Source organism: Salmo salar, chromosome 27 (assembly GCF_965601325.2).
Source record: "Salmo salar chromosome 27, fSalSal1, whole genome shotgun sequence".
NCBI classification, from domain to species: Eukaryota; Metazoa; Chordata; class Actinopteri; order Salmoniformes; family Salmonidae; genus Salmo; species Salmo salar.
In genome coordinates this window covers 26,040,001-26,051,396 of record NC_138317.1, presented here as the reverse complement: position 1 = coordinate 26,051,396, position 11,396 = coordinate 26,040,001, and the positions used below count along the sequence as shown (strand labels likewise).

The 11,396-nt window shown below is 46.0% G+C and overlaps 1 protein-coding gene across 3 annotated transcripts in view; it reads left to right on the top strand.

The window, feature by feature from the left end:
* Positions 1 to 444: 444 nt before the first annotated feature.
* Positions 445 to 11,396, top strand: part of yrk (Yes-related kinase) — a 21,512-nt gene continuing 10,560 nt past the window's right edge. For 2 of the 3 annotated variants that reach the window (XM_014178171.3, XM_014178169.3), the window contains exon 1: positions 445 to 701. The gene's annotated coding sequence lies outside the window, so the exon portion shown is untranslated. Of the gene's footprint in view, positions 702 to 2,828; positions 3,009 to 11,396 lie in introns of those variants that run through there. The other variant, XM_014178170.3, reaches the window with a different exon arrangement.

Genomic DNA, 11,396 nt, shown 5'->3' with positions numbered 1-11,396 from the left:
TAGGCGAAGTCACACAACACAAACTTTAACCTCTTCCTGTAGCACTCGCACGTCTCCAGATGCAGAGAGCGAATGTGTGTCTGTCTTTTTGGGTAGGACTGGTTCAGCTGACTGGGACATGTCTATTCCTGGGCTCAGTGTTGTGCGAAGGCTACAGCACCGACGTTTTGCACCGGCGTTTGAACAATTCAATTTCTACATGAATTTTGTTATTCAAAGTCAAAATCAGGGCTGTATTCATTACGCCCATTCTGTTGCAAAACGTTTCGTCTGTTGCAACGTTTTGTAACAAACCGTTCACTCCAAACGGAAAACGTTTTGCAACGAAAATGATCGTTTCTATTGGACAAATTAATGTAGGTCCCTTCCCATTTCGTTCTATTTGCTTCCGTTTGGTTCTTAAATGGTAAACGATTTCCGTTGCAAGACGTAATTAAGAAGCCCCGGATTCCAATTTTATTTTTTTTTTATTCCGTGAGAGTGACACAAGCATCCAGGGAGCGCGCTTTGGAGTGGACGTCAGTCACTGCGCGTGTCAGTCAATCCAACCCTTCCGGACACAGAGAGCGCGCCGCGCATCCACATTCCCTCACGCGAGGAGCGCTCAGCTGTCTCATCCCGTTCTGTCTCGAGCGCCTGGAATTTTACCTCCCCGGTGCTGTTCACACCTTTCTCTGCCGGGCGACCCGTAGTGCTCTCCGGTAAGTCAGTCGATGTGTGTTTAGCAGTGGGAGAGTGTAAGTGAGTCTCAACCTCTGTAGCCTAAACTAAGTGTCGGTGTTTTGTATGGCTAAGTAAATACATCTGTGTGTAGTAGTGTAAATTGTAACGTTGTTTTGCCTTCCCCTCAATATCTGTGCTGAAGCAGACACCAGTATGAATGCGCATCTCTCTCTCTCCCTCCCCAGTTCAGAACCTCTGTCTCTCTCTCTCTCTCCCCCTTCAGAACCTGTCTCTCTCTCTCTCCCCCTTCAGAACCTGTCTCTCTCTCCCTCCCCACTTCAGAACCTCTGTCTCTCTCTCTCCCCCCTTCAGAACCTGTCTCTCTCTCTCCCCCCTTCAGAACCTGTCTCTCTCTCTCTCCCCCTTCAGAACCTCTCTCTCTCTCTCCCCCCTTCAGAACCTGTCTCTCTCTCTCTCTCTCTCTCTCTCTCTCTCTCCCCCTTCAGAACCTCTGCGTCTCTCTCTCCCCCCTTCAAAACCTGTCTCTCTCTCTCCCCCTTCAGAACCTCTCTCTCTCCCCCTTCAGAGCCTCTGTGTGTGTCTCTCTCTCTCTGTCCCCCCTTCAGAACCTCTGTCTCTCTCTCTCTCCCCCCCCTTCAGAACCTCTGTCTCTCTCTCCCCCTTCAGAACCTCTGTCTCTCTCTCCCCCTTCAGAACCTCTGTCTCTCTCTCCCCCCTTTCAGAACCTCTGTCTCTCCCCCCCCCCCTTCAGAACCTCTGTCTCTCTCCCCCCCCCTTCAGAACCTCTGTCTCTCTCTCCCCCCTTCAGAACCTCTGTCTCTCTCTCTCTCCCCCCCTTCAGAACCTCTGTCTCTCTCTCCCCCCCCTTCAGAACCTCTGTCTCTCTCTCTCTCTCTCTCCCCCTTCAGAACCTCTGTCTCTCTCTCTCTCCCCCCCCTTCAGAACCTCTGTCTCTCTCTCTCTCCCCCCCTTCAGAACCTCTGTCTCTCTCTCTCTCCCCCCCCTTCAGAACCTCTGTCTCTCTCTCTCCCCCCTTCAGAACCTCTGTCTCTCTCTCTACCCCCTCAGAACCTCTGTCTCTCTCTCTCCCCCCTTCAGAACCTCTGTGTTGCTCTCTCTCTCTCCCCTTCATAACCTCTGTGTTGCTCTCTCTCTCCCCCTTCATAACCTCTGTGTGTGTGTCTCTCTCTCTCCCCCTTCATAACCTCTGTGTTGCTCTCTCTCCCCCCTTCATAACCTCTGTGTTGCTCTCTCTCCCCCCTTCATAACCTCTGTGTTGCTCTCTCTCCCCCCTTCATAACCTCTGTGTGTCTCTCTCTCTCTCTCTCTCTCTCATTGTGTTAAAGTGATATTCTGGACTAAGTACCTGGTTTCGGTGCCCATGTGAGGGTTTCCCAGAGCTTGGCCACAGACACATCTTGCGCTTCTCTCACAAACCCTTTTTTTAAAAATCACTCTGTTATTTAATCAAACCAAAATGTTTGTGAAACCGTGTCCTTTTTGTTATTGCTGAATGAGTGTGTTGAGAAACTTTGGGCATTTAAAAAAAGAAGGAAGTTTGGCCAGTGAAGAGTGAAGTGCTGCGCAAAATGCGGTGGTGCTTATGCCAGCAACACTTCCCTTGTCGTGCTGTAGCCTGCAGTTCACACTGAGCCTGTCAAGTCAGTTATTTTGAAATCAAATTACAGAGCAATAACGGAATTGACTTATAGGAGAGAAAAGGGAGCAGGGGCTTGAACCTTAAGCTCTGTGGATTACAGGGTGCGCAGCGCAGTCTGTGTGCGATAAAGATCCAGACCTGTTGGTAGTAGGCCAGAGGCAGGCTACGGTGGGCCTGTTCTGTAGGCTATTCACATAAGCCCTCCTACTAGTTGTAGTTGTAGGCTAGAGATCAAGGCTATGCAAATTCAGACGTGGAGCACTGCTTCACTGTCCCTTCAGGTTTGGTACTGGAGAGAGGAGAAACAGTGAGAGAACAAGAGAAGATGTAGGGAGGGAGAGAGACGTGATTAGGCTATCTGAAGCCTGGCTTCATCACATCTTGTTTCTCTACGAATTCACTTCCTGCCTTTAGCCCCTGGGCTGTGCGGAAGGAAGTGGGCGTAGCCTAGCTGTGGGGCTGCAAACTCCGCTTTCCCACCATGACACAGTTGAGTTACTACAGAGAATACTAGTACAACCTTAACACAACCTTAACCCCACCTGGAGTTTAGAGGGGTGCACCAGTAAGTGGAAGGTTGCTGGTTTGATTCCCGGGTCTGACGGGGGGAATGTGTCTGTGACGTGAAGCAGCAGCCAGAAGGTTACTGCTATCAGAATCTCAGGTACTGCCATTGTGCACTTCACTTCAGCTTTCAAACACTTTTTCTCCGTCAGTCTTTCTTTGACGCACACTGAAACCTTCTTTCACTCTTGCGCTCCATTTCTCTCTGGAGGAGGATGTAATGACATCACGTGGAAACAGGAAGTCCCTGAGACACCTGACTTCCCAGAACTTTTCCATCCCCTCCCTCCCCCTACATTACTCTCTCTCTGTCCCCCACTTCCCACTGTTCCTCTCACTATCCCCAGTCTCTGCCTCTCTCTCTCTTTCTGTCCCCCACTTCCCACTGTTCCTCTCACTACCCCCCCTCTCTGCCTCTCTCTCTCTTTCTGTCCCCCACCTCCCACGGTTCCTCTCACTATCACCCCTCTTTGCCTCTCTCTCTCTCCCTGCCTCGGTCTCTTTCTCCCCCCTTCTCTGTATTTCCCCACTATCCTCTCTTGCTCTCTTTCACTACATTGAAGTTTATACTTTGAGAAAAAAGAATGTTGGGCTCAGTGACAGCTCACTTCGCAGTGTCCTATCACTCCTGCTTCACTCACTCTGCATCCTGTGGTGTTTCCTGTTAGCCAGGAGAGAGAGTGAGAAAGGGAAGAATGAGTATGGATTCTAATTCTGTATACCAACTGAAATTTACGCCACATACAGATGAAGTGGGAAGTTTACATACACCTTAGCCAAATACATTTCAACTCAGCTTTTCACAATTCCTGACATTTAATCCTAGTAAAAAATCCCTGTTTTAGGTCAGTTAGGATCACCACTTTATTTTAAGAATGTGAAATGTCAGAATAATAGTAGAGTGATTTATTTCAGCTTTTATTTTTTTCATCACATCCCCAGTGGGTCAGAAGTGTACATACACTCAATTAGTATTTGGTAGCATTGCCTTTAAATTGTTTAACTTGGGTCAAACGTTTCCGGTGGCCTTCCACAAGCTTCCCACAATAAGTTGGGTGAATTTTGGCCCATTCCTCCTGACAGAGCTGGTGTAACTGAGTCAGGTTTGTAGGCCTCCTTGCTCGCACACGCTTTTTCAGTTCTGCCCACAAATGTTCTATAGGATTGAGGTCAGGGCTTTGTGATGGCCACTCCAATACCTTGACTTTGTTGTTCTTAAGCCATTTTGCCACAACTTTGGAAGTATGCTTGGGGTCATTGTCCATTTGGAAGACCCATTTGCGACCAAACTTTAACTTCCTGACTGATGTCTTGATGTTGTGTCAATATATCCACATAATTTTCCTACCTCATGATTCCATCTATTTTGTGAAGTGCACCAGTCCCTCCTGCAGCAAAGCACTCCCACAACATGATGCTGCCACACCCGTGCCTCACGGTTGGGATGGTGTTCTTTGGCTTGCAAGCCTCCCCCTTTTTCCTCCAAACATAATGATGGTCATTATGGCCAAACCGAAACAGACCAGAGGACATTTCTCCAAAAAGTACGATCTTTGTCCCCATGTGCAGTTGCAAAGCGAAGTCTGACTTTTTTTTATGGCGGTTTTGGAGCAGTGGCTTCTTCCTTGCTGAGCTGCCTTTCAGGTTATGTCGATATAGGACTCGTTTTACTGTGGATATAGATACTTTTGTACCTGTTTCCTCCAGCATCTTCACAAGGTCCTTTGCTGTTGTTCTGGGATTGATTTGCACTTTTCACACCAAAGTACGTTCATCTCTAGGAGACAGAACATGTCTCCTTCCTGAGTGGTATGATGGCTGCATGGTCCCATGGTGTTTATACTTGCGTACTATTGTTTGTACAGATGAACATGGTACCTTCAGGCATTTGGAAATTGCTCCCAAGGATGAACCAGACCTGTGGAGGTCTACAATTTTCTTTTTGAGGTCTTGGCTGATTTCTTTTGATTTTCCCATGATGTCAAACAAAGAGGCACTGAGTTTGAAGGTAGGCCTTGAAATACATCCACAGGTACACCTCCAATTGACTCAACTGATGTCAATTAGCATATCAGAAGCTTCCAAAGCCATGAGATTTTTTTCTGGAATTTTCCAAGCTGTTTAAAGGCACAATCTACTTAGTGTATGTACAATTCTGACCCACTGGAATTGTGATACAGTGAATTATAAGTGAAATAATCTGTCTGTAAACAATTGTTGGAAAAATTACTTGTGTCATGCACAAAGTAGATGTCCTAACCGACTTGCCAAAACTATAGTTCGTTAACAAGAAATTTGTGGAGTGGTTGAAAAACGAGTTTTAATGACTCCAACCTAAGTGTATGTAAACTTCCGACTTCAACTGTAGGTGTGTGTGTGTGTGTGTGTGTGTGTGTGTGTGTGTGTGTGTGTGTGTGTGAATGCCCAGCAGGGAGCCGTTTATCTGAAGTAGATGGGGCAGGAAACGGTGTGTTTGCATGTTTGTTATTGTGATGAATGAGGGTGGTGTGTGTATGAGTTTTCAGTCCTGAGAAAATGGTTTATGTTTGAAAACCCCTCCATGTCTGTTAGCTAGAGCGTGTAGTGGTTTAGGTGGGATATGAACCAGTAACCTTCTAACTGTTTGAGGGGTGGGAGAGTGGCGGCTGCCTGTAGATCAAGGGTGGCCATCCCTCCTTGAGAGTTGCTGGGTGTGCAAGCTTTTGATCCATCCCTGCTTTAACATGAGTCTACTAATCAGCTTGTCATCAGGACCTTGATTAGCTGAATCAGGTGCTGGAGCAGAAGCCTGCACACCCAGTGTCTTTTCCTGCAGGGGGGGTGGAATGAGTGTCTTGACATGGCGTATCTCCAAAACACTATTTTTATATAGTGTCGCTGCTTTTTTAAATCTATGCAAATGTCTGTTTAGTACAGGGTATCACCCATGAGAGAGTATGCAAATGTCTGTTTAGTACAGGGTATCACCCATGAGAGAGTATGCAAATGTATGTTTAGTACAGGGTATCACCCATGAGAGAGTATGCAAATGTCTGTTTAGTACAGGGTATCACCCATGAGAGAGAGAGAGAGAGAGATAGATAGATAGATATATATATCTATTTCAGTCTGTGGGCTAGTGTCAGTCTGGTTTGGGGGTGTGTTGCTTACCAGTGTATCAGACAGTCATCTCACATCTCTGTCATATCAGTTCTCAAGCTCTAGTTTTCTTCTGAGTGGTCAAAGGAAGAAGACAATAGAGTCTGTTGGTGAGTTGAGAAACAGTGTTTTAGCTTTGAATATGTGGAGTCAGGGTACCAAGTACTGTTGTTGACTAGGTTATCATGTACAGCAGGGTTTCCCAAACAGCATCAGGGAGGGAGAGAGAGACAACCGTTATGAAGAGGGGAGAGAGAGAGAGAGAAACGTTATGAAGAGGGGAGAGAGAGAGAGACAAACGTTATGAAGAGGGGGGAGAGAGAGAGAGAGACAAACGTTATGAAGAGGAGAGAGAGAAACGTTATGAAGAGGGGAGAGAGGGAGAGAGAGAGAGACAAACATTATGAAGAGGGGAGAGAGGGAGAGAGAGACACACGTTATGAAGAGGAGAGAGAGAGAGAGAAACGTTATGAAGAGGAGAGAGAGAGAAACGTTATGAAGAGGAGAGAAAAAGAGAGAGAGAAACGTTATGAAGAGGGGAGAAAAAGAGAGAGAGAGAAACATTATGAAGAGGGCAGAGAGAGAGAGAGACAAATGAGAGAGAGAGAAACATTATGAAGAGGGGAGAGAGAGAGAGACAAACGAGAGAGAGAGAGAAACGTTATGAAGAGGGGAGAGAGAGAGAGACAAACGTTATGAAGAGGGGGGAGAGAGAGAGAGAGACAAACGTTATGAAGAGGAGAGAGAGAAACGTTATGAAGAGGGGAGAGAGGGAGAGAGAGAGAGACAAACATTATGAAGAGGGGAGAGAGGGAGAGAGAGACACACGTTATGAAGAGGAGAGAGAGAGAGAGAAACGTTATGAAGAGGAGAGAGAGAGAAACGTTATGAAGAGGAGAGAAAAAGAGAGAGAGAAACGTTATGAAGAGGGGAGAAAAAGAGAGAGAGAGAAACATTATGAAGAGGGCAGAGAGAGAGAGAGACAAATGAGAGAGAGAGAAACATTATGAAGAGGGGAGAGAGAGAGAGACAAACGAGAGAGAGAGAGAAACATTATGAAGAGGGGAGAGAGAGAGAGACAAACGTTATGAAGAGGGGAGAGAGAGAGAGAGAGAAACGTTATGAAGAGGAGAGAGAGAGAGAGAAACATTATGAAGAGGGGAGAGAGAGAGAGAGAGAGAAACATTATGAAGAGGGGAGAGAGAGAGAGAAACATTATGAAGAGGGGAGAGAGAGAGAGAGAAACGTTATGAAGAGGAGAGAGAGAGAGAGAGAGAAACATTATGAAGAGGGGAGAGAGAGAGAGAGAGAACATTATGAAGAGGGGAGAGAAGAGAGAGAGAGAAACATTATGAAGAGGGGAGAGAGAGAGAGACAAACGAGAGAGAGAGAGAAACATTATGAAGAGGGGAGAGAGAGAGAGAGAGAGAAACATTATGAAGAGGGGAGAGAGAGAGAGAGAGAAACATTATGAAGAGGGGAGAGAGAGAGAGAGAGAAACATTATGAAGAGGGGAGAGAGAGAGAGAGAGAGAGAAACGTTATGAAGAGGAGGAGAGAGAGAGAGACAAACGTTATGAAGAGGGGAGAGAGAGAGACAAACATTATGAAGAGGAGAGAGAGAGCGAGAGAGACAAACGTTATGAAGAGGGGAGAGAGAGAGAGAGACAAACGTTATGAAGAGGAGAGAGAGAGAGAGAAACGTTATGAAGAGGGGAGAGAGAGAGAGAGAGAGAAACATTATGAAGAGGGGAGAGAGAGAGAGAGAGAAACATTATGAAGAGGGGAGAGAGAGAGAGAGAGAAACATTATGAAGAGGGGAGAGAGAGAGAGAGAGAGAAACGTTATGAAGAGGAGAGAGAGAGAGAGACAAACGTTATGAAGAGGGGAGAGAGAGAGACAAACATTATGAAGAGGAGAGAGAGAGCGAGAGAGACAAACGTTATGAAGAGGGGAGAGAGAGAGAGAAACGTTATGAAGAGGAGAGAGAGAGAGAGACAAACGTTATGAAGAGGAGAGAGAGAGAGAGAAACGTTATGAAGAGGAGAGAGAGAGGGAGAGAGAGAGACAAACGTTATGAAGAGGAGAGAGAGAGAGAGACAAACGTTATGAAGAGGAGAGAGAGAGACAAACGTTATGAAGAGGAGAGAGAGAGAGAGACAAACGTTATGAAGAGGAGAGAGAGAGAGAGAGAGAGACAAACGTTATGAAGAGGGGAGAGAGACAAACGTTATGAAGAGGAGAGAGAGAGAGAGAGAGACAAACGTTATGAAGAGGGGAGAGAGAGAGAGAGACAAACGTTATGAAGAGGAGAGAGAGAGAGAGAGACAAACGTTATGAAGAGGAGAGAGAGAGAGAGACAAATGTTATGAAGAGGAGAGAGAGAGAGCGAGAGAGACAAACGTTATGAAGAGGGGAGAGAGAGAGAGAGACAAACGTTATGAAGAGGAGAGAGAGAGGAGAGAGAGACAAACGTTATGAAGAGGGAGAGAGAGAGAGAGACAAACGTTATGAAGAGGGGAGAGAGAGAGAGACAAACGTTATGAAGAAGGAGAGAGAGAGAGAGACAAACGTTATGAAGAGGAGAGAGAGAGAGACAAACGTTATGAAGAGGAGAGAGAGAGAGAGAGAGAGGGAGAGAGAGAAACGTTATGAAGAGGAGAGAGAGAGAGAGAGAGAGAGAGAGCAAACGTTATGAAGAGGAGAGAGAGAGAGAGAAACGTTATGAAGAGGGAGAGAGAGAGAGAGACAAACGTTATGAAGAGGAGAGAGAGAGGGAGAGAGAGACAAACGTTATGAAGAGGAGAGAGAGAGAGAGACAAACGTTATGAAGAGGAGGAGAGAGAGACAAACGTTATGAAGAGGAGAGAGAGAGAGAGAGACAAACGTTATGAAGAGGGGAGAGAGAGAGAGAGACAAACGTTATGAAGAGGGGAGAGAGAGAGAGAGACAAACGTTATGAAGAGGAGAGAGAGAGAGAGAGACAAACGTTATGAAGAGGGGAGAGAGAGAGAGACAAACGTTATGAAGAGGGGAGAGAGAGAGAGACAAACGTTATGAAGAGGAGAGGGAGAGAGAGACAAACGTTATGAAGCGGAGAGAGAGAGAGAGAAACGTTATGAAGCGGAGAGAGAGGGAGAGAGACAAACGTTATGAAGAGGGGAGAGAGAGAGAGACAAACGTTATGAAGAGGAGAGAGAGAGAGAGAAACGTTATGAAGAGGAGAGAGAGAGAGAGACAAACGTTATGAAGAGGAGAGAGAGAGAGAGACAAACGTTATGAAGAGAGAGAGAGAGAGAGAGACAAACGTTATGAAGAGGAGGTTGAGAGACAAACGTTATGAAGAGGAGAGAGAGAGAGAGAGAGAGAGAGACAAACGTTATGAAGAGGAGAGAGAGAGAGACAAACGTTATGAAGAGGAGAGAGAGAGAGACAAACGTTATGAAGAGGAGAGAGAGAGAGACAAACGTTATGAAGAGGAGAGAGAGAGAGAGAGACAAACGAGAGAGAGAGAGAGAGAAACGTTATGAAGAGGGGAGAGAGAGAGACAAACGTTATGAAGAGGAGAGAGAGAGAGAGAGAGAAACGTTATGAAGAGGGAGAGAGAGAGAGACAAACGTTATGAAGAGGAGAGAGAGAGAGAGAGAGAAACGTTATGAAGAGGAGAGAGAGAGAGAAACGTTATGAAGAGGAGAGAGAGAGAGAGAGACAAACGTTATGAAGAGGAGGAGAGAGAGAGAGACAAACGTTATGAAGAGGAGAGAGAGAGAGAGACAAACGTTATGAAGAGGAGAGAGAGAGAGACAAACGTTATGAAGAGGAGGGAGAGACAAACGTTATGAGAGAGAGAGAGAGAGAGAAACGTTATGAAGAGGACAGAGAGAGAGAGAGAGAGAGACAAACGTTATGAAGAGGAGAGGAGAGAGGGAGAGAGAGAGAGACAAACGTTATGAAGAGGGGAGAGAGAGAGAGACAAACGTTATGAAGAGGGGAGAGAGAGAGAGACAAACGTTATGAAGAGGAGAGAGAGAGAGACAAACGTTATGAAGAGGGGAGAGAGAGAGACAAACGTTATGAAGAGGGGAGAGAGAGAGAGAGAGCAAACGTTATGAAGAGGGAGAGAGAGAGAAACGTTATGAAGAGCGTTATGAAGAGGAGAGAGAGAGAGAGACAAACGTTATGAAGAGGAGAGAGAGAGAGAGAGAGGAGAGAGAGAGACAAACGTTATGAAGAGGAGAGAGAGAGAGACAAACGTTATGAAGAGGAGAGAGAGAGAGAGAGAGCAAACGTTATGAAGAGGAGAGAGAGAGAGACAAACGTTATGAAGAGGAGAGAGAGAGACAAACGTTATGAAGAGGAGAGAGAGAGCAAACGTTATGAAGAGGAGAGAGAGAGAGAGAAAAGTTATGAAGAGGGGAGAGAGAGAGAGACAAACGTTATGAAGAGGAGAGAGAGAGACAAACGTTATGAAGAGGAGAGAGAGAGAGAGAAACATTATGAAGAGGAGAGAGAGAGAGACAAATGTTATGAAGAGGAGAGAGAGAGAGACAAACGTTATGAAGAGGAGAGAGAGAGAGAGACAAACGTTATGAAGAGGGGAGAGAGAGAGAGAGAGAGAGAGAGACAAACGTTATGAAGAGGAGAGAGAGAGAGACAAACGTTATGAAGAGGAGAGAGAGAGAGAGTGAAACGTTATGAAGAGGAGAGAGAGGGAGAGAGAGAGACAAACGTTATGAAGAGGAGAGAGAGAGAGACAAACGTTATGAAGAGGAGAGAGAGAGAGAGACAAACGTTATGAAGAGGGGAGAGAGAGAGAGACAAACGTTATGAAGAGGAGAGAGAGAGAGAAAGAGAGAGGAGAGAGAGCAAACGTTATGAAGAGGAGAGAGAGAGAGACAAACGTTATGAAGAGGAGGAGAGAGAGAGAGACAAACGTTATGAAGAGGAGAGAGAGAGAGACAAACGTTATGAAGAGGAGAGAGAGAGAGACAAACGTTATGAAGAGGGGAGAGAGAGAGAGAGAGAAAAGTTATGAAGAGGGGAGAGAGAGAGAGACAAACGTTATGAAGAGGAGAGAAAGAGAGACAAACGTTATGAAGAGGGGAGAGAGAGAGAGAAACATTATGAAGAGGAGAGAGAGAGAGACAAATGTTATGAAGAGGAGAGAGAGAGAGACAAACGTTATGAAGAGGAGAGAGAGAGAGAGAAACATTATGAAGAGGAGAGAGAGAGAGACAAACGTTATGAAGAGGAGAGAGAGAGACAAACGTTATGAAGAGGGGAGAGAGAGAGACAAACGTTATGAAGAGGGGAGAGAGAGAGAGACAAACGTTATGAAGAGTTGAGAGGGA